Consider the following 24,042-nt stretch of genomic DNA (forward strand, 5'->3'; position numbering starts at 1 on the left):
ACAACATGGACACATCACAGAAAACAGAGCTGTTTTTTGCAAAGTGCCTACCTGTAGATTTTGGCCTCTAGCTCAGCCGGCACCTAGGGAAACCTACCAAACCTGTGCATTTTTGAAAACTAGAGACCTAGGGGAATCCAAGATGGGGTGACTTGTGGGGCTCTGACCAGGTTCTGTTACCCAGAATCCTTTGCAAACCTCAAATTTTGGCTAAAAGAAATGCATTTTCCTCACATTTCGGTGACAGAAAGTTCTGGAATCTAAGAGGAGCCACAAATTTCCTTCCACCCAGCGTTCCCACAAGTCTCCCGATAAAAATGATACCTCAGTTGTGTGGGTAGGCCTAGCGGCCGCGACATGAAACGCCCCAGAATACAACATGGACACATCCCATTTTTTTAAAGAAAACAGAGGTGTTTTTTATAAAGTGCCTACCTGTAGATTTTGGCCTCTAGCTCAGCCGGCACCTAGGGAAACCTACCAAACCTGTGCATTTTTGAATACTAGAGACCTAGGGGAATCCAAGATGGGGTGACTTGTGGGGCTCTGACCAGGTTCTGTTACCCAAAATCCTTTGCAAACCTCAAATTTTGGCTAAAAGAAATGCATTTTCCTCACATTTCGGTGACAGAAAGTTCTGGAATCCGAGAAGAGCCACAAATTTCCTTCCACCCAGCGTTCCCCCAAGTCTCCCGATAAAAATGATACCTCAGTTGTGTGGGTAGGCCTAGCGGCCGCGACATAAGACACCCCAGAACACAACGTGGACACATCCCATTTTTTAAAAGAAAACAGAGCTGTTTTTTGCTAATTGCCTACCTGTAGATTTTGGCCTCTAGCTCAGCCGGCACCTAGGGAAACCTACCAAACCTGTGCATTTTTGAAAACTAGAGACCTAGGGGAATCCAAGATGGGGCGACTTGTGGGGCTCTGACCAGGTTCTGTTACCCAGAATCCTTTGCAAACCTCAAATTTTGGCTAAAAGAAATGCATTTTCCTCACATTTCGGTGACAGAAAGTTCTGGAATCTGAGAGGAGCCACAAATTTCCTTCCACCCAGCGTTCCCCCAAGTCTCCCGATAAAAATGATACCTCAGTTGTGTGGGTAGGCCTAGCGGCCGCGACATGAGACGCCCCAGAACACAACGTGGACACATCCCATTTTTTTAAAGAAAACAGAGCTGTTTTTTGCAAAGTGCCTACCTGTAGATTTTGGCCTCTAGCTCAGCCGGCACCTAGGGAAACCTACCAAACCTGTGCATTTTTGAAAACTAGAGACCTAGGGGAATCCAAGATGGGGTGACTTGTGGGGCTCTGACCAGGTTCTGTTACCCAGAATCCTTTGCAAACCTCAAATTTTGGCTAAAAGAAATGCATTTTCCTCACATTTCGGTGACAGAAAGTTCTGGAATCTGAGAGGAGCCACAAATTTCCTTCCACCCAGCGTTCCCCCAAGTCTCCCGATAAAAATGATACCTCAGTTGTGTGGGTAGGCCTAGCGGCCGCGACATTAGATGCCCCAGAACACAACGTGGACACATCCCATTTTTTTAAAGAAAACAGAGCTGTTTTTTGCAAAGTGCCTACCTGTAGATATTGGCCTCTAGCTCAGCCGGCACCTAGGGAAACCTACCAAACCTGTGCATTTTTGAAAACTAGAGACCTAGGGGAATCCAAGATGGGGTGACTTGTGGGGCTCTGACCAGGTTCTGTTACCCAGAATCCTTTGCAAACCTCAAATTTTGGCTAAAAAAATCGCATTTTCCTCACATTTCGGTGACAGAAAGTTCTGGAATCTGAGAGGAGCCAAAAATTTCCTTCCACCCAGCGTTCCCCTAAGTCTCCCGATTAAAATGATACCTCACTTGTGTGGGTAGGCCCAGCGACTGCGACAGGATATGCCCCAAAACACAACGTGGAGACATCACAGAAAACAGAGCTGTTTTTTGCAAAGTGCATACCTGTAGATTTTGGCATCTAGCTCAGCCGGCAGCTAGGGAAACCTACCAAACCTGTGCATTTTTAAAATCTAGAGACCTAGGGGAATCCAAGATGGTGTGACTTGTGGGGCTCTGCCCAGGTTCTGGTACCCAGAATCCTTTGCAAACCTCAAATTTTGGCTAAAAAAATGCATTTTCCTCACATTTCGGTGACAAAAAGTTCTAGAATCTGAGAGGAGCCACAAATTTCCTTCAACCCAGCGTTCCCCCAAGTCACCCAATACAAATGATACTTCACTTGTGTGGGTAGGCCTAGTGCCCACGACAGGATATGCCCCAAAACACAACGTCGACACATCACAGAAAACAGAGCTGTTTTTTGCAAAGTGCCTACCTGTAGATTTTGGCCTCTAGCTCAGCCGGCACCTAGGGAAACCTACGAAACCTGTGCATTTTTGAAAACGAGAGACCTTGGGGAATCCAAGATGGGGTGACTTGTGGGGCTCTGACCAGGTTCTGTTACCCAGAATCCTTTGCAAACCTCAAATTTTGGCTAAAAAAACACATTTTCCTCACATTTCAGTGACAGAAAGTCCTGGAATCTGAGAGGAGCAACAAATTTCCTTCCACCCAGCGTTCCCCAAAGTCTCCCAATAAAAATGATACCTTACTTGTGTGGGTAGGCCTAGCGCCTGCGACAGGATATGCCCCAAAACACAACGTGGACACATCACAGAAAACAGAGCTGTTTTTTGCAAAGTGCCTACCTGTAGATTTTGGCCTCTAGCTCAGCCGGCACCTAGGGAAACCTACCAAACCTGTGCATTTTTTAAAACTAGAGACCTAGGGGAATCCAAGATGGTGTGACTTGTGGGGCTCTGCCCAGGTTCAGGTACCCAGAATCCTTTGCAAACCTCAAATTTTGGCAAAAAAAATGCATTTTCCTCATATTTCGGTGACAGAAAGTTCTGGAATCTGAGAGGAGCCACAAATTTCCTTCCACCCAGCGTTCCCCCAAGTCTCCCGATACAAATGATACCTCACTTGTGTGGGTAGACCTAGCGCCCGCGACAGGATATGCCCCAAAACATAACGTGGACACATCACAGAAAACAGAGCTGTTTTTTGCAAAGTGCCTTCCTGTAGAATTTGGCCTCTAGCTCAGCCGGCACCTAGGGAAACCTACCAAACCTGTGCATTTTTGAAAACTAGAGAGCTAGGGGAATCCAGGATGGGGTGACTTGTGGGGCTCTGACCAGGTTCTGTTACCCAGAATCCTTTGCAAACCTCAAATATTGGCTAAAAAATCGCATTTTCCTAACATTTCGGTGACAGAAAGTTCTGGAATCTGAGAGGAGCCACAAATTTCCTTCCACCCAGCGTTCCCCTAAGTCTCCCGATAAAAATGATACCTCACTTGTGTGGGTAGGCCTAGCGACTGCGACAGGATATGCCCCAAAACACAACATGGAGACATCACAGAAAACAGAGCTGTTTTTTGCAAAGTGCCTACCTGTAGATTTTGGCCTCTAGCTCAGCCGGCACCAAGGGAAACCTACCAAACCTGTGCATTTTTGAAAACTACAGACCTAGGGGAATCCAAGATGGGGTGACTTGTGGGGCTCTGACCAGGTTCTGTTACCCAGAATCCTTTGCAAACCTCAAATTTTGGCTAAAAGAAATGCATTTTCCTCACATTTCGGTGACAGAAAGTTCTGGAATCTGAGAGGAGCCACAAATTTCCTTCCACCCTGCGTTCCCCCAAGTCTCCCGATAAAAATGATACCTCAGTTGTGTGGTAGGCCTAGCGGCTGCGACAAAACACGCCCCAAAACACAACGTGGACACATCCCATTTTTTTAAAGAAAACAGAGCTGTTTTTTACCAAGTGCCTACCTGTAGATTTTGGCCTCTAGCTCAGCCGGCACCTAGGGAAACCTACCAAACCTGTGCATTTTTTAAAACTAGAGACCTAGGGGAATCCAAGATGGGGTGACTTGTGGGGCTCTGACCAGGTTCTGGTACCCAGATTCCTTTGCAAACCTCAAATTTTGGCTAAAAAAATGCATTTTCGCCACATTTCGGTGACAGAAAGTTCTAGAATCTGAGAGGAGCCACAAATTTCCTTCCACCCAGCGTTCCCCCAAGTCTCCCGATACAAAAGATACCTCACTTGTGTGGGTAGGCCTAGCGCCCGCGACAGGATATGCCCCAAAACACAACATGGACACATCACAGAAAACAGAGCTGTTTTTTGCAAAGTGCCTACCTGTAGATTTTGGCCTCTAGCTCAGCCGGCACCTAGGGAAACCTACCAAACCTGTGCATTTTTGAAAACTAGAGACCTAGGGGAATCCAAGATGGGGTGACTTGTGGGGCTCTGACCAGGTTCTGTTACCCAGAATCCTTTGCAAACCTCAAATTTTGGCTAAAAGAAATGCATTTTCCTCACATTTCGGTGACAGAAAGTTCTGGAATCTAAGAGGAGCCACAAATTTCCTTCCACCCAGCGTTCCCACAAGTCTCCCGATAAAAATGATACCTCAGTTGTGTGGGTAGGCCTAGCGGCCGCGACATGAAACGCCCCAGAATACAACATGGACACATCCCATTTTTTTAAAGAAAACAGAGGTGTTTTTTATAAAGTGCCTACCTGTAGATTTTGGCCTCTAGCTCAGCCGGCACCTAGGGAAACCTACCAAACCTGTGCATTTTTGAATACTAGAGACCTAGGGGAATCCAAGATGGGGTGACTTGTGGGGCTCTGACCAGGTTCTGTTACCCAGAATCCTTTGCAAACCTCAAATTTTGGCTAAAAGAAATGCATTTTCCTCACATTTCGGTGACAGAAAGTTCTGGAATCCGAGAAGAGCCACAAATTTCCTTCCACCCAGCGTTCCCCCAAGTCTCCCGATAAAAATGATACCTCAGTTGTGTGGGTAGGCCTAGCGGCCGCGACATAAGACACCCCAGAACACAACGTGGACACATCCCATTTTTTAAAAGAAAACAGAGCTGTTTTTTGCTAATTGCCTACCTGTAGATTTTGGCCTCTAGCTCAGCCGGCACCTAGGGAAACCTACCAAACCTGTGCATTTTTGAAAACTAGAGACCTAGGGGAATCCAAGATGGGGCGACTTGTGGGGCTCTGACCAGGTTCTGTTACCCAGAATCCTTTGCAAACCTCAAATTTTGGATAAAAGAAATGCATTTTCCTCACATTTCGGTGACAGAAAGTTCTGGAATCTGAGAGGAGCCACAAATTTCCTTCCACCCAGCGTTCCCCCAAGTCTCCCGATAAAAATGATACCTCAGTTGTGTGGGTAGGCCTAGCGGCCGCGACATGAGACGCCCCAGAACACAACGTGGACACATCCCATTTTTTTAAAGAAAACAGAGCTGTTTTTTGCAAAGTGCCTACCTGTAGATTTTGGCCTCTAGCTCAGCCGGCACCTAGGGAAACCTACCAAACCTGTGCATTTTTGAAAACTAGAGACCTAGGGGAATCCAAGATGGGGTGACTTGTGGGGCTCTGACCAGGTTCTGTTACCCAGAATCCTTTGCAAACCTCAAATTTTGGCTAAAAGAAATGCATTTTCCTCACATTTCGGTGACAGAAAGTTCTGGAATCTGAGAGGAGCCACAAATTTCCTTCCACCCAGCGTTCCCCCAAGTCTCCCGATAAAAATGATACCTCAGTTGTGTGGGTAGGCCTAGCGGCCGCGACATTAGATGCCCCAGAACACAACGTGGACACATCCCATTTTTTTAAAGAAAACAGAGCTGTTTTTTGCAAAGTGCCTACCTGTAGATATTGGCCTCTAGCTCAGCCGGCACCTAGGGAAACCTACCAAACCTGTGCATTTTTGAAAACTAGAGACCTAGGGGAATCCAAGATGGGGTGACTTGTGGGGCTCTGACCAGGTTCTGTTACCCAGAATCCTTTGCAAACCTCAAATTTTGGCTAAAAAACGCATTTTCCTCACATTTCGGTGACAGAAAGTTCTGGAATCTGAGAGGAGCCACAAATTTCCTTCCACCCAGTTTTCCCCTAAGTCTCCCGATAAAAATGATACCTCACTTGTGTGGGTAGGCCTAGCGCCCGCGACAGGATATGCCCCAAAACACAACGTGGACACATCACAGAAAACAGAGCTGTTTTTTGCAAAGTGCCTACCTGTAGATTTTGGCCTCTAGCTCAGCCGGCACCTACGGAAACCTACTAAACCTGTGCATTTTTAAAAACTAGAGACCTAGGGGAATCCAAGATGGGGTGACTTGTGGGGCTCTGACCAGATTCTGTTACCCAGAATCCTTTGCAAACCTCAAATTTTGGCTAAAAAAATCGCATTTTCCTCACATTTCGGTGACAGAAAGTTCTGGAATCTGAGAGGAGCCACAAATTTCCTTCCACCCAGCGTTCCCCTAAGTCTCCCGATTAAAATGATACCTCACTTGTGTGGGTAGGCCCAGCGACTGCGACAGGATATGCCCCAAAACACAACGTGGAGACATCACAGAAAACAGAGCAGTTTTTTGCAAAGTGCCTACCTGTAGATTTTGGCCTCTAGCTCAGCCGGCACCTAGGGAAACCTACCAAACCTGTGCATTTTTAAAATCTAGAGACCTAGGGGAATCCAAGATGGGGTGACTTGTGGGGCTCTGCCCAGGTTCTGGTACACAGAATCCTTTGCAAACCTCAAATTTTGGCTAAAAAAATGCATTTTCCTCACATTTCGGTGACAGAAAGTTCTAGAATCTGAGAGGAGCCACAAATTTCCTTCCACCCAGCGTTCCCCCAAGTCACCCAATACAAATGATACTTCACTTGTGTGGGTAGGCCTAGTGCCCGCGACAGGATATGCCCCAAAACACAACGTCGACACATCACAGAAAACAGAGCTGTTTTTTGCAAAGTGCATACCTGTAGATTTTGGCCTCTAGCTCAGCCGGCACCTAGGGAAACCTACAAAACCTGTGCATTTTTGAAAACTAGAGACCTAGGGGAATCCAAGATGGGGTGACTTGTGGGGCTCTGACCAGGTTCTGTTACCCAGAATCCTTTGCAAACCTCAAATTTTGGCTAAAAAAACGCATTTTCCTCACATTTCAGTGACAGAAAGTCCTGGAATCTGAGAGGAGCAACAAATTTCCTTCCACCCAGCGTTCCCCAAAGTCTCCCAATAAAAATGATACCTTACTTGTGTGGGTAGGCCTAGCGCCTGCGACAGGATATGCCCCAAAACACAACGTGGACACATCACAGAAAACAGAGCTGTTTTTTGCAAAGTGCCTACCTGTAGATTTTGGCCTCTAGCTCAGCCGGCACCTAGGGAAACCTACCAAACCTGTGCATTTTTGAAAACTAGAGACCTAGGGGAATCCAAGATGGTGTGACTTGTGGGGCTCTGCCCAGGTTCAGGTACCCAGAATCCTTTGCAAACCTCAAATTTTGGCTAAAAAAACGCATTTTCCTCATATTTTGGTGACAGAAAGTTCTGGAATCTGAGAGAAGCCACAAATTTCCTTCCACCCAGCGTTCCCCTAAGTCTCCCGATAAAAATGATACCTCACTTGTGTGGGTAGGCCTAGCGACTGCGACAGGATATGCCCCAAAACACAACGTGGAGACATCACAGAAAACAGAGCTGTTTTTGGCAAAGTGCCTACCTGTAGATTTTGGCCTCTAGCTCAGCCAGCACCTAGGGAAGCCTACCAAACCTGTGCATTTTTTAAAACTAGAGACCTAGGGGAATCCAAGATGGGGTGACTTGTGGGGCTCTGACCAGGTTCTGGTACCCAGATTCCTTTGCAAACCTCAAATTTTGGCTAAAAAAATGCATTTTCGCCACATTTCGGTGACAGAAAGTTCTAGAATCTGAGAGGAGCCACAAATTTCCTTCCACCCAGCGTTCCCCCAAGTCTCCCGATACAAAAGATACCTCACTTGTGTGGGTAGGCCTAGCGCCCGCGACAGGATATGCCCCAAAACACAACATGGACACATCACAGAAAACAGAGCTGTTTTTTGCAAAGTGCCTACCTGTAGATTTTGGCCTCTAGCTCAGCCGGCACCTAGGGAAACCTACCAAACCTGTGCATTTTTGAAAACTAGAGACCTAGGGGAATCCAAGATGGGGTGACTTGTGGGGCTCTGACCAGGTTCTGTTACCCAGAATCCTTTGCAAACCTCAAATTTTGGCTAAAAGAAATGCATTTTCCTCACATTTCGGTGACAGAAAGTTCTGGAATCTAAGAGGAGCCACAAATTTCCTTCCACCCAGCGTTCCCACAAGTCTCCCGATAAAAATGATACCTCAGTTGTGTGGGTAGGCCTAGCGGCCGCGACATGAAACGCCCCAGAATACAACATGGACACATCCCATTTTTTTAAAGAAAACAGAGGTGTTTTTTATAAAGTGCCTACCTGTAGATTTTGGCCTCTAGCTCAGCCGGCACCTAGGGAAACCTACCAAACCTGTGCATTTTTGAAAACTAGAGACCTAGGGGAATCCAAGATGGGGTGACTTGTGGGGCTCTGACCAGGTTCTGTTACCCAGAATCCTTTGCAAACCTCAAATTTTGGCTAAAAGAAATGCATTTTCCTCACATTTCGGTGACAGAAAGTTCTGGAATCTGGGAGGAGCCACAAATTTCCTTCCACCCAGCGTTCCCACAAGTCTCCCGATAAAAATGATACCTCAGTTGTGTGGGTAGGCCTAGCGGCCGCGACATGAAACGCCCCAGAATACAACATCGACACATCCCATTTTTTTAAAGAAAACAGAGGTGTTTTTTATAAAGTGCCTACCTGTAGATTTTGGCCTCTAGCTCAGCCGGCACCTAGGGAAACCTACCAAACCTGTGCATTTTTGAAAACTAGAGACCTAGGGGAATCCAAGATGGGGTGACTTGTGGGGCTCTGACCAGGTTCTGTTACCCAGAATCCTTTGCAAACCTCAAATTTTGGCTAAAAGAAATGCATTTTCCTCACATTTCGGTGACAGAAAGTTCTGGAATCTGAGAGGAGCCACAAATTTCCTTCCACCCAGCGTTCCCCCAAGTCTCCCGATAAAAATGATACCTCAGTTGTGTGGGTAGGCCTAGCGGCCGCGACATTAGATGCCCCAGAACACAACGTGGACACATCCCATTTTTTTAAAGAAAACAGAGCTGTTTTTTGCAAAGTGCCTACCTGTAGATATTGGCCTCTAGCTCAGCCGGCACCTAGGGAAACCTACCAAACCTGTGCATTTTTGAAAACTAGAGACCTAGGGGAATCCAAGATGGGGTGACTTGTGGGGCTCTGACCAGGTTCTGTTACCCAGAATCCTTTGCAAACCTCAAATTTTGGCTAAAAAACGCATTTTCCTCACATTTCGGTGACAGAAAGTTCTGGAATCTGAGAGGAGCCACAAATTTCCTTCCACCCAGTTTTCCCCTAAGTCTCCCGATAAAAATGATACCTCACTTGTGTGGGTAGGCCTAGCGCCCGCGACAGGATATGCCCCAAAACACAACGTGGACACATCACAGAAAACAGAGCTGTTTTTTGCAAAGTGCCTACCTGTAGATTTTGGCCTCTAGCTCAGCCGGCACCTACGGAAACCTACTAAACCTGTGCATTTTTAAAAACTAGAGACCTAGGGGAATCCAAGATGGGGTGACTTGTGGGGCTCTGACCAGATTCTGTTACCCAGAATCCTTTGCAAACCTCAAATTTTGGCTAAAAAAATCGCATTTTCTTCACATTTCGGTGACAGAAAGTTCTGGAATCTGAGAGGAGCCACAAATTTCCTTCCACCCAGCGTTCCCCTAAGTCTCCCGATTAAAATGATACCTCACTTGTGTGGGTAGGCCCAGCGACTGCGACAGGATATGCCCCAAAACACAACGTGGAGACATCACAGAAAACAGAGCAGTTTTTTGCAAAGTGCCTACCTGTAGATTTTGGCCTCTAGCTCAGCCGGCACCTAGGGAAACCTACCAAACCTGTGCATTTTTAAAATCTAGAGACCTAGGGGAATCCAAGATGGGGTGACTTGTGGGGCTCTGCCCAGGTTCTGGTACACAGAATCCTTTGCAAACCTCAAATTTTGGCTAAAAAAATGCATTTTCCTCACATTTCGGTGACAGAAAGTTCTAGAATCTGAGAGGAGCCACAAATTTCCTTCCACCCAGCGTTCCCCCAAGTCACCCAATACAAATGATACATCACTTGTGTGGGTAGGCCTAGTACCCGCGACAGGATATGCCCCAAAACACAACGTCGACACATCACAGAAAACAGAGCTGTTTTTTGCAAAGTGCATACCTGTAGATTTTGGCCTCTAGCTCAGCCGGCACCTAGGGAAACCTACAAAACCTGTGCATTTTTGAAAACTAGAGACCTAGGGGAATCCAAGATGGGGTGACTTGTGGGGCTCTGACCAGGTTCTGTTACCCAGAATCCTTTGCAAACCTCAAATTTTGGCTAAAAAAACGCATTTTCCTCACATTTCAGTGACAGAAAGTCCTGGAATCTGAGAGGAGCAACAAATTTCCTTCCACCCAGCGTTCCCCAAAGTCTCCCAATAAAAATGATACCTTACTTGTGTGGGTAGGCCTAGCGCCTGCGACAGGATATGCCCCAAAACACAACGTGGACACATCACAGAAAACAGAGCTGTTTTTTGCAAAGTGCCTACCTGTAGATTTTGGCCTCTAGCTCAGCCGGCACCTAGGGAAACCTACCAAACCTGTGCATTTTTGAAAACTAGAGACCTAGGGGAATCCAAGATGGTGTGACTTGTGGGGCTCTGCCCAGGTTCAGGTACCCAGAATCCTTTGCAAACCTCAAATTTTGGCTAAAAAAACGCATTTTCCTCATATTTTGGTGACAGAAAGTTCTGGAATCTGAGAGAAGCCACAAATTTCCTTCCACCCAGCGTTCCCCTAAGTCTCCCGATAAAAATGATACCTCACTTGTGTGGGTAGGCCTAGCGACTGCGACAGGATATGCCCCAAAACACAACGTGGAGACATCACAGAAAACAGAGCTGTTTTTGGCAAAGTGCCTACCTGTAGATTTTGGCCTCTAGCTCAGCCAGCACCTAGGGAAGCCTACCAAACCTGTGCATTTTTTAAAACTAGAGAGGTAGGGGAATCCAAGATGGGGTGACTTGTGGGGCTCTGCCCAGGTTCTGGTACCCAGAATCCTTTGCAAACCTCAAATTTTGGCTAAAAAATGCATTTTCCTCACATTTCGGTGACAGAAAGTTCTAGAATCTGAGAGGAGCCACAAATTTCCCTCCACCCAACATTCCCCCAAGTCTCCCGATACAAATGATACCTCACTTGTGTGGGTAGGCCTAGCGCCCGCGACAGGATATGCCCCAAGACACAACGTGGACACATCACAGAAAACAGAGCTGTTTTTTGCAAAGTGCCTACCTGTAGATTTTGGCCTCTGGCTCAGCCGGCACCTAGGGAAACCTACCAAACCTGTGCATTTTTGAAAACTAGAGACCTAGGGGAATCCAAGATGGGGTGACTTGTGGGGCTCTGCCCAGGTTCTGGTACCCAGAATCCTTTGCAAACCTCAAATTTTGGCCAAAAAAATGCATTTTCCTCATATTTCGGTGACAGAAAGTTCTGGAATCTGAGAGGAGCCACAAATTTCCCTCCACCCAACATTCCCCAAAGTCTCCCGATACAAATGATACCTCACTTGTGTGGGTAGGCCTAGCGCCCGCGACAGGATATGCCCCAAAACACAACGTGGACACATCACAGAAAACAGAGCTGTTTTTTGCAAAGTGCCTACCTGTAGATTTTGGCCTCTAGCTCAGCCGGCACCTAAGGAAACCTACCAAACCTGTGCATTTTTGAAAACTAGAGACCTAGGGGAATCCAAGATGGGGTGACTTGTGGGGCTCTGACCAGGTTCTATTACCCAGAATCCTTTGCAAACATCAAATTTTGGCTAAAAAAACGCATTTTCCTCATATTTTTGTGACAGAAAGTTCTGGAATCTGAGAGGAGCAACAAATTTCCTTCCACCCAGTGTTCCCCAACGTCTCCCGATAAAAATTATACCTCACATGTGTGGGTAGGCCTAGTGCCTGCGACAGGATATGCCCCAAAACACAACGTGGACACATCACAGAAAACAGAGCTGTTTTTTGCAAAGTGCCTACCTGTAGATTTTGGCCTCTAGCTCAGCCGGCACCTAGGGAAACCTACCAAACCTGTGCATTTTTGAAAACTAGAGACCTAGGGGAATCCAAGATGGGGTGACTTGTGGGGCTCTGTCCAGGTACTGGTACCCAGAATCCTTTGCAAACCTCAAATTTTGGCTAAAAAAATGCATTTTCCTCACATTTCGGTGACAGAAAGTTCTAGAATCTGAGAGGAGACACAAATTTCCTTCCACCCACCGTTCCCCCAAGTCACCCAATACAAATGATACTTCACTTGTGTGGGTAGGCCTAGTGCCCGCGACAGGATATGCCCCAAAACACAACGTCGACACATCACAGAAAACAGAGCTGTTTTTTGCAAAGTGCCTACCTGTAGATTTTGGCCTCTAGCTCAGCCGGCACCTAGGGAATCCTACTAAACCTGTGCATTTTTGAAAACTAGAGACCTAGGGGAATCCAAGATGGGGTGACTTGTGGGGCTCTGACCAGGTTCTGTTACCCAGAATCCTTTGCAAACCTCAAATTTTGGCTAAAAGAAATGCATTTTCCTCACATTTCGGTGACAGAAAGCTCTGGAATCTGAGAGGAGCCACAAATTTCCTTCCACCCAGCGTTCCCCTAAGTCTCCCGCTAAAAATGATACCTCACTTGTGTGGGTAGGCCTAGCGCCCGTGACAGGATATGCCCCAAAACAAAACGTTTACACATCACAGAAAACAGAGCTGTTTTTTGCAAAGTGCCTACCTGTAGATTTTGGCCTCTAGCTCAGCCGGCACCTAGGGAAACCTACTAAACCTGTGCATTTTTGAAAACTAGAGACCTAGGGGAATCCAAGATGGGGTGACTTGTGGGGCTCTGACCAGGTTCTGTTACCCAGAATCCTTTGCAAACCTCAAATTTTGGCTAAAAGAAATGCATTTTCCTCACATTTCGGTGACAGAAAGCTCTGGAATCTGAGAGGAGCCACAAATTTCCTTCCACCCTGCGTTCCCCCAAGTCTCTCAATAAAAATGATACCTCAGTTGTGTGGGTAGGCCTAGCGGCTGCGACAAAAGACGCCCCAAAACACAACGTGGACACATCCCATTTTTTTAAAGAAAACAGAGCTGTTTTTTGCCAAGTGCCTACCTGTAGATTTTGGCCTCTAGCTCAGCCGGCACCTAGGGAAACCTACCAAACCTGTGAATTTTTTAAAACTAGAGACCTAGGGGAATCCAAGATGGGGTGACTTGTGGGGCTCTGACCAGGTTCTGGTACCCAGATTCCTTTGCAAACCTCAAATTTTGGCTAAAAAAATGCATTTTCGCCACATTTCGGTGACAGAAAGTTCTAGAATCTGAGAGGAGCCACAAATTTCCTTCCACCCAGCGTTCCCCCAAGTCTCCCGATACAAAAGATACCTCACTTGTGTGGGTAGGCCTAGCGCCCGCGACAGGATATGCCCCAAAACACAACGTGGACACATCACAGAAAACAGAGCTGTTTTTTGCAAAGTGCCTACCTGTAGATTTTGGCCTCTAGCTCAGCCGGCACCTAGGGAAACCTACCAAACCTGTGCATTTTTGAAAACTAGAGACCTAGGGGAATCCAAGATGGGGTGACTTGTGGGGCTCTGACCAGGTTCTGTTACCCAGAATCCTTTGCAAACCTCAAATTTTGGCTAAAAGAAATGCATTTTCCTCACATTTCGGTGACAGAAAGTTCTGGAATCTGGGAGGAGCCACAAATTTCCTTCCACCCAGCGTTCCCACAAGTCTCCCGATAAAAATGATACCTCAGTTGTGTGGGTAGGCCTAGCGGCCGCGACATGAAACGCCCCAGAATACAACATGGACACATCCCATTTTTTTAAAGAAAACAGAGGTGTTTTTTATAAAGTGCCTACCTGTAGATTTTAGCCTCTAGCTCAGCCGGCACCTAGGGAAACCTACCAAACCTGTGCATTTTTGAAAACTAGAGACCTAGGGGAATCCAAGATGGGGTGACTTGTGGGGCTCTGACCAGGTTCTGTTACCCAGAATCCTTTGCAAACCTCAAATTTTGGCTAAAAGAAATGCATTTTCCTCACATTTCGGTGACAGAAAGTTCTGGAATCCGAGAAGAGCCACAAATTTCCTTCCACCCAGCGTTCCCCCAAGTCTCCCGATAAAAATGATACCTCAGTTGTGTGGGTAGTCCTAGCGGCCGCGACATGAGACGCCCCAGAACATAACGTGGACACATCCCATTTTTTTTAAGAAAACAGAGCTGTTTTTTGCAAAGTGCCTACCTGTAGATTTTGGCCTCTAGCTCAGCCGGCACCTAGGGAAACCTACCAAACCTGTGCATTTTTGAAAACTAGAGACCTAGGGGAATCTAAGATGGGGTGACTTGTGGGGCTCTGACCAGGTTCTGTTACCCAGAATCCTTTGCAAACCTCAAATTTTGGCTAAAAAACACATTTTCCTCACATTTCGGTGACAGAAAGTTCTGGAATCTGAGAGGAGCCACAAATTTCCTTCCACCCAGCGTTCCCCCAAGTCTCCCGATAAAAATGATACCTCACTTGTGTGGGTAGGCCTGGCGCCCGCGACAGGATATGCCCCAAAACACAACGTGGACACATCACAGAAAACAGAGCTGTTTTTTGCAAAGTGCCTACCTGTAGATTTTGGCCTCTAGCTCAGCCGGCACCTAGGGAAACCTACTAAACCTGTGCATTTTTAAAAACTAGAGACCTAGGGGAATCCAAGATGGGGTGACTTGTGGGGCTCTGACCAGGTTCTGTTACCCAGAATCCTTTGCAAACCTCAAATTTTGGCTAAAAGAAATGCATTTTCCTCACATTTCGGTGACAGAAAGTTCTGGAATCTGAGAGGAGCCACAAATTTCCTTCCACCCTGCCTTCCCCCAAGTCTCCCGATAAAAATGATACCTCAGTTGTGTGGGTAGGCCTAGCGGCTGCGACAAAAGACGCCCCAAAACACAACGTGGACACATCCCATTTTTTTAAAGAAAACAGAGCTGTTTTTTACCAAGTGCCTACCTGTAGATTTTGGCCTCTAGCTCAGCCGGCACCTAGGGAAACCTACCAAACCTGTGCATTTTTTAAAACTAGAGACCTAGGGGAATCCAAGATGGGGTGACTTGTGGGGCTCTGACCAGGTTCTGGTACCCAGATTCCTTTGCAAACCTCAAATTTTGGCTAAAAAAATGCATTTTCGCCACATTTCGGTGACAGAAAGTTCTAGAATCTGAGAGGAGCCACAAATTTCCTTCCACCCAGCGTTCCCCCAAGTCTCCCGATACAAAAGATACCTCACTTGTGTGGGTAGGCCTAGCGCCCGCGACAGGATATGCCCCAAAACACAACATGGACACATCACAGAAAACAGAGCTGTTTTTTGCAAAGTGCCTACCTGTAGATTTTGGCCTCTAGCTCAGCCGGCACCTAGGGAAACCTACCAAACCTGTGCATTTTTGAAAACTAGAGACCTAGGGGAATCCAAGATGGGGTGACTTGTGGGGCTCTGACCAGGTTCTGTTACCCAGAATCCTTTGCAAACCTCAAATTTTGGCTAAAAGAAATGCATTTTCCTCACATTTCGGTGACAGAAAGTTCTGGAATCTAAGAGGAGCCACAAATTTCCTTCCACCCAGCGTTCCCACAAGTCTCCCGATAAAAATGATACCTCAGTTGTGTGGGTAGGCCTAGCGGCCGCGACATGAAACGCCCCAGAATACAACATGGACACATCCCATTTTTTTAAAGAAAACAGAGGTGTTTTTTATAAAGTGCCTACCTGTAGATTTTGGCCTCTAGCTCAGCCGGCACCTAGGGAAACCTACCAAACCTGTGCATTTTTGAAAACTAGAGACCTAGGGGAATCCAAGATGGGGTGACTTGTGGGGCTCTGACCAGGTTCTGTTACCCAGAATCCTTTGCAAACCTCAAATTTTGGCTAAAAGAAATGCATTTTCCTCACATTTCGGTGACAGAAAGTTCTGGAATCTGGGAGGAGCCACAAATTTCCTTCCACCCAGCGTTCCCACAAGTCTCCCGATAAAAATGATACCTCAGTTGTGTGGGTAGGCCTAGCGGCCGCGACATGAAACGCCCCAGAATACAACATCGACACATCCCATTTTTTTAAAGAAAACAGAGGTGTTTTTTATAAAGTGCCTACCTGTAGATTTTGGCCTCTAGCTCAGCCGGCACCTAGGGAAACCTACCAAACCTGTGCATTTTTGAAAACTAGAGACCTAGGGGAATCCAAGATGGGGTGACTTGTGGGGCTCTGACCAGGTTCTGTTACCCAGAATCCTTTGCAAACCTCAAATTTTGGCTAAAAGAAATGCATTTTCCTCACATTTCGGTGACAGAAAGTTCTGGAATCCGAGAAGAGCCACAAATTTCCTTCCACCCAGCGTTCCCCCAAGTCTCCCGATAAAAATGATACCTCAGTTGTGTGGGTAGGCCTAGCGGCCGCGACATGACACACCCCAGAACACAACGTGGACACATCCCATTTTTTAAAAGAAAACAGAGCTGTTTTTTGCAAAGTGCCTACCTGTAGATTTTGGCCTCTAGCTCAGCCGGCACCTAGGGAAACCTACCAAACCTGTGCATTTTTGAAAACTAGAGACCTAGGGGAATCCAAGATGGGGTGACTTGTGGGTCTCTGACCAGGTTCTGTTACCCAGAATCCTTTGCAAACCTCAAATTTTGGCTAAAAGAAATGCATTTTCCTCACATTTCGGTGACAGAAAGTTCTGGAATCTGAGAGGAGCCACAAATTTCCTTCCACCCAGCGTTCCCCCAAGTCTCCCGATAAAAATGATACCTCAGTTGTGTGGGTAGTCCTAGCGGCCGCGACATGAGACGCCCCAGAACATAACGTGGACACATCCCATTTTTTTAAAGAAAACAGAGCTGTTTGTTGCAAAGTGCCTACCTGTAGATTTTGGCCTCTAGCTCAGCCGGCACCTAGGGAAACCTACCAAACCTGTGCATTTTTGAAAACTAGAGACCTAGGGGAATCCAAGATGGGGTGACTTGTGGGGCTCTGACCAGGTTCTGTTACCCAGAATCCTTTGCAAACCTCAAATTTTGGCAAAAAACACATTTTCCTCACATTTCGGTGACAGAAAGTTCTGGAATCTGAGAGGAGCCACAAATTTCCTTCCACCCAGTGTTCCCCTAAGTCTCCCGATAAAAATGATACCTCACTTGTGTGGGTAGGCCTGGCGCCCGCGACAGGATATGCCCCAAAACACAACGTGGACACATCACAGAAAACAGAGCTGTTTTTTGCTAAGTGCCTACCTGTAGATTTTGGCCTCTAGCTCAGCCGGCACCTAGGGAAACCTACTAAACCTGTGCATTTTTAAAAACTAGAGACCTAGGGGAATCCAAGATGGGGTGACTTGTGGGGCTCTGACCAGGTTCTGTTACCCAGAATCCTTTGCAAACCTCAAATTTTGGCTAAAAGAAATGCATTTTCCTCACATTTCGGTGACAGAAAGTTCTGGAATCTGAGAGGAGCCACAAATTTCCTTCCACCCTGCGTTCCCCCAAGTCTCCCGATAAAAATGATACCTCAGTTGTGTGGGTAGGCCTAGCGGCTGCGACAAAAGACGCCCCAAAACACAACGTGGACACATCCCATTTTTTTAAAGAAAACAGAGCTGTTTTTTACCAAGTGCCTACCTGTAGATTTTGGCCTCTAGCTCAGCCGGCACCTAGGGAAACCTACCAAACCTGTGCATTTTTTAAAACTAGAGACCTAGGGGAATCCAAGATGGGGTGACTTGTGGGGCTCTGACCAGGTTCTGGTACCCAGATTCCTTTGCAAACCTCAAATTTTGGCTAAAAAAATGCATTTTCGCCACATTTCGGTGACAGAAAGTTCTAGAATCTGAGAGGAGCCACAAATTTCCTTCCACCCAGCGTTCCCCCAAGTCTCCCGATACAAAAGATACCTCACTTGTGTGGGTAGGCCTAGCGCCCGCGACAGGATATGCCCCAAAACACAACATGGACACATCACAGAAAACAGAGCTGTTTTTTGCAAAGTGCCTACCTGTAGATTTTGGCCTCTAGCTCAGCCGGCACCTAGGGAAACCTACCAAACCTGTGCATTTTTGAAAACTAGAGACCTAGGGGAATCCAAGATGGGGTGACTTGTGGGGCTCTGACCAGGTTCTGTTACCCAGAATCCTTTGCAAACCTCAAATTTTGGCTAAAAAACACATTTTCCTCACATTTCGGTGACAGAAAGTTCTGGAATCTGAGAGGAGCCACAAATTTCCTTCCACCCAGTGTTCCCCTAAGTCTCCCGATAAAAATGATACCTCACTTGTGTGGGTAGGCCTGGCGCCCGCGACAGGATATGCCCCAAAACACAACGTGGACACATCACAGAAAACAGAGCTGTTTTTTGCAAAGTGCCTACCTGTAGATTTTGGCCTCTAGCTCAGCCGGCACCTAGGGAAACCTACTAAACCTGTGCATTTTTAAAAACTAGAGACCTAGGGGAATCCAAGATGGGGTGACTTGTGGGGCTCTGACCAGGTTCTGTTACCCAGAATCCATTGCAAACCTCAAATTTTGGCTAAAAGAAATGCATTTTCCTCACATTTCGGTGACAGAAAGTTCTGGAATCTGAGAGGAGCCACAAATTTGCTTCCACCCTGCGTTCCCCTAAGTCTCCCGATAAAAATGATACCTCGGTTGTGTGGGTAGGCCTAGCGGCTGCGACAAAAAACGCCCCAAAACACAACGTGGACACATTCCATTTTTTTAAAGAAAACAGAGCTGTTTTTTGCCAAGTGCCTACCTGTAGATTTTGGCCTCTAGCTCAGCCGGCACCTAGGGAAACCTTCCAAACCTGTGCATTTTTGAAAACGAGAGACCTAGGGGAATCCAAGATGGGGTGACTTGTGGGGCTCTGACCAGATTCTGTTACCCAGAATCCTTTGCAAACCTCAAATTTTGGCTAAAAAAATCGCATTTTCCTCACATTTCGGTGACAGAAAGTTCTGGAATCTGAGAGGAGCCACAAATTTCCTTCCACCCAGCGTTCCCCTAAGTCTCCCGATTAAAATGATACCTCACTTGTGTGGGTAGGCCCAGCGACTGCGACAGGATATGCCCCAAAACACAACGTGGAGACATCACAGAAAACAGAGCTGTTTTTTGCAAAGTGCCTACCTGTAGATTTTGGCCTCTAGCTCAGCCGGCAGCTAGGGAAACCTACCAAACCTGTGCATTTTTAAAATCTAGAGACCGAGGGGAATCCAAGATGGGGTGACTTGTGGGGCTCTGCCCAGGTTCTGGTACCCAGAATCCTTTGCAAACCTCAAATTTTGGCTAAAAAAATGCATTTTCCTCACATTTCGGTGACAGAAAGTTCTAGAATCTGAGAGGAGCCACAAATTTCCTTCCACCCAGCGTTCCCCCAAGTCACCCAATACAAATGATACTTCACTTGTGTGGGTAGGCCTAGTGCCCACGACAGGATATGCCCCAAAACACAACGTCGACGCATCACAGAAAACAGAGCTGTTTTTTGCAAAGTGCCTACCTGTAGATTTTGGCCTCTAGCTCAGCCGGCACCTAGGGAAACCTACGAAACCTGTGCATTTTTGAAAACGAGAGACCTTGGGGAATCCAAGATGGGGTGACTTGTGGGGCTCTGACCAGGTTCTGTTACCCAGAATCCTTTGCAAACCTCAAATTTTGGCTAAAAAAACACATTTTCCTCACATTTCAGTGACAGAAAGTCCTGGAATCTGAGAGGAGCAACAAATTTCCTTCCACCCAGCGTTCCCCAAAGTCTCCCAATAAAAATGATACCTTACTTGTGTGGGTAGGCCTAGCGCCTGCGACAGGATATGCCCCAAAACACAACGTGGACACATCACAGAAAACAGAGCTGTTTTTTGCAAAGTGCCTACCTGTAGATTTTGGCCTCTAGCTCAGCCGGCACCTAGGGAAACCTACCAAACCTGTGCATTTTTGAAAACTAGAGACCTAGGGGAATCCAAGATGGTGTGACTTGTGGGGCTCTGCCCAGGTTCAGGTACCCAGAATCCTTTGCAAACCTCAAATTTTGGCAAAAAAAATGCATTTTCCTCATATTTCGGTGACAGAAAGTTCTGGAATCTGAGAGGAGCCACAAAATTCCTTCCACCCAGCGTTCCCCCAAGTCTCCCGATACAAATGATACCTCACTTGTGTGGGTAGACCTAGCGCCCGCGACAGGATATGCCCCAAAACATAACGTGGACACATCACAGAAAACAGAGCTGTTTTTTGCAAAGTGCCTTCCTGTAGATTTTGGCCTCTAGCTCAGCCGGCACCTAGGGAAACCTACCAAACCTGTGCATTTTTGAAAACTAGAGAGCTAGGGGAATCCAGGATGGGGTGACTTGTGGGGCTCTGACCAGGTTCTGTTACCCAGAATCCTTTGCAAACCTCAAATATTGGCTACAAAATCGCATTTTCCTAACATTTCGGTGACAGAAAGTTCTGGAATCTGAGAGGAGCCACAAATTTCCTTCCACCCAGCGTTCCCCTAAGTCTCCTGATAAAAATGATACCTCACTTGTGTGGGTAGGCCTAGCGATTGCGACAGGATATGCCCCAAAACAAAACGTGGAGACATCACAGAAAACAGAGCTGTTTTTTGCAAAGTGCCTACCTGTAGATTTTGGCCTCTAGCTCAGCCGGCACCTAGGGAAACCTACCAAACCTGTGCATTTTTGAAAACTAGAGACCTAGGGGAATCCAAGATGGGGTGACTTGTGGGGCTCTGACCAGGTTCTGTTACCCAGAATCCTTTGCAAACCTCAAATATTGGCTAAAAAATCGCATTTTCCTCACATTTCGGTGACAGAAAGTTCTGGAATCTGAGAGGAGCCACAAATTTCCTTCCACCGAGCGTTCCCCTAAGTCTCCCGATAAAAATGATACCTCACTTGTGTGGGTAGGCCTGGCGCCCGCGACAGGATATGCCCCAAAACACAACGTGGACACATCACAGAAAACAGAGCTGTTTTTTGCAAAGTGCCTACCTGTAGATTTTGGCCTCTAGCTCAGCCGGCACCTAGGGAAACCTACTAAACCTGTGCATTTTTAAAAACTAGAGACCTAGGGGAATCCAAGATGGGGTGACTTGTGGGGCTCTGACCAGGTTCTGTTACCCCGAATCCATTGCAAACCTCAAATTTTGGCTAAAAGAAATGCATTTTCCTCACATTTCGGTGACAGAAAGTTCTGGAATCTGAGAGGAGCCACAAATTTGCTTCCACCCTGCGTTCCCCCAAGTCTCCCGATAAAAATGATACCTCGGTTGTGTGGGTAGGCCTAGCGGCTGCGACAAAAAACGCCCCAAAACACAACGTGGACACATTCCATTTTTTTAAAGAAAACAGAGCTGTTTTTTGCCAAGTGCCTACCTGTAGATTTTGGCCTCTAGCTCAGCCGGCACCTAGGGAAACCTTCCAAACCTGTGCATTTTTGAAAACGAGAGACCTAGGGGAATCCAAGATGGGGTGACTTGTGGGGCTCTGACCAGATTCTGTTACCCAGAATCCTTTGCAAACCTCAAATTTTGGCTAAAAAAAATCGCATTTTCCTCACATTTCGGTGACAGAAAGTTCTGGAATCTGAGAGGAGCCACAAATTTCCTTCCACCCAGCGTTCCCCTAAGTCTCCCGATTAAAATGATACCTCACTTGTGTGGGTAGGCCCAGCGACTGCGACAGGATATGCCCCAAAACACAACGTGGAGACATCACAGAAAACAGAGCTGTTTTTTGCAAAGTGCCTACCTGTAGATTTTGGCCTCTAGCTCAGCCGGCAGCTAGGGAAACCTACCAAACCTGTGCATTTTTAAAATCTAGAGACCTAGGGGAATCCAAGATGGGGAGACTTGTGGGGCTCTGCCCAGGTTCTGGTACCCAGAATCCTTTGCAAACCTCAAATTTTGGCTAAAAAAATGCATTTTCCTCACATTTCGGTGACAGAAAGTTCTAGAATCTGAGAGGAGCCACAAATTTCCTTCCACCCAGCGTTCCCCCAAGTCACCCAATACAAATGATACTTCACTTGTGTGTATAGGCCTAGTGCCCACGACAGGATATGCCCCAAAACACAACGTCGACACATCACAGAAAACAGAGCTGTTTTTTGCAAAGTGCCTACCTGTAGATTTTGGCCTCTAGCTCAGCCGGCACCTAGGGAAACCTACGAAACCTGTGCATTTTTGAAAACGAGAGACCTTGGGGAATCCAAGATGGGGTGACTTGTGGGGCTCTGACCAGGTTCTGTTACCCAGAATCCTTTGCAAACCTCAAATTTTGGCTAAAAAAACACATTTTCCTCACATTTCAGTGACAGAAAGTCCTGGAATCTGAGAGGAGCAACAAATTTCCTTCCACCCAGCGTTCCCCAAAGTCTCCCAATAAAAATGATACCTTACTTGTGTGGGTAGGCCTAGCGCCTGCGACAGGATATGCCCCAAAACACAACGTGGACACATCACAGAAAACAGAGCTGTTTTTTGCAAAGTGCCTACCTGTAGATTTTGGCCTCTAGCTCAGCCGGCACCTAGGGAAACCTACCAAACCTGTGCATTTTTGAAAACTAGAGACCTAGGGGAATCCAAGATGGTGTGACTTGTGGGGCTCTGCCCAGGTTCAGGTACCCAGAATCCTTTGCAAACCTCAAATTTTGGCAAAAAAAATGCATTTTCCTCATATTTCGGTGACAGAAAGTTCTGGAATCTGAGAGGAGCCACAAATTTCCTTCCACCCAGCGTTCCCCCAAGTCTCCCGATACAAATGATACCTCACTTGTGTGGGTAGACCTAGCGCCCGCGACAGGATATGCCCCAATACATAACGTGGACACATCACAGAAAACAGAGCTGTTTTTTGCAAAGTGCCTACCTGTAGATTTTGGCCTCTAGCTCAGCCGGCACCAAGGGAAACCTACCAAACCTGTGCATTTTTGAAAACTACAGACCTAGGGGAATCCAAGATGGGGTGACTTGTGGGGCTCTGACCAGGTTCTGTTACCCAGAATCCTTTGCAAACCTCAAATTTTGGCTAAAAGAAATGCATTTTCCTCACATTTCGGTGACAGAAAGTTCTGGAATCTGAGAGGAGCCACAAATTTCCTTCCACCCTGCGTTCCCCCAAGTCTCCCGATAAAAATGATACCTCAGTTGTGTGGTAGGCCTAGCGGCTGCGACAAAACACGCCCCAAAACACAACGTTGACACATCCCATTTTTTTAAAGAAAACAGAGCTGTTTTTTACCAAGTGCCTACCTGTAGATTTTGGCCTCTAGCTCAGCCGGCACCTAGGGAAACCTACCAAACCTGTGCATTTTTTAAAACTAGAGACCTAGGGGAATCCAAGATGGGGTGACTTGTGGGGCTCTGACCAGGTTCTGGTACCCAGATTCCTTTGCAAACCTCAAATTTTGGCTAAAAAAATGCATTTTCGCCACATTTCGGTGACAGAAAGTTCTAGAATCTGAGAGGAGCCACAAATTTCCTTCCACCCAGCGTTCCCCCAAGTCTCCCGATACAAAAGATACCTCACTTGTGTGGGTAGGCCTAGCGCCCGCGACAGGATATGCCCCAAAACACAACATGGACACATCACAGAAAACAGAGCTGTTTTTTGCAAAGTGCCTACCTGTAGATTTTGGCCTCTAGCTCAGCCGGCACCTAGGGAAACCTACCAAACCTGTGCATTTTTGAAAACTAGAGACCTAGGGGAATCCAAGATGGGGTGACTTGTGGGGCTCTGACCAGGTTCTGTTACCCAGAATCCTTTGCAAACCTCAAATTTTGGCTAAAAGAAATGCATTTTCCTCACATTTCGGTGACAGAAAGTTCTGGAATCTAAGAGGAGCCACAAATTTC

Source organism: Pleurodeles waltl, unplaced genomic scaffold (assembly GCF_031143425.1).
Source record: "Pleurodeles waltl isolate 20211129_DDA unplaced genomic scaffold, aPleWal1.hap1.20221129 scaffold_80, whole genome shotgun sequence".
NCBI lineage: Eukaryota > Metazoa > Chordata > Amphibia > Caudata > Salamandridae > Pleurodeles > Pleurodeles waltl.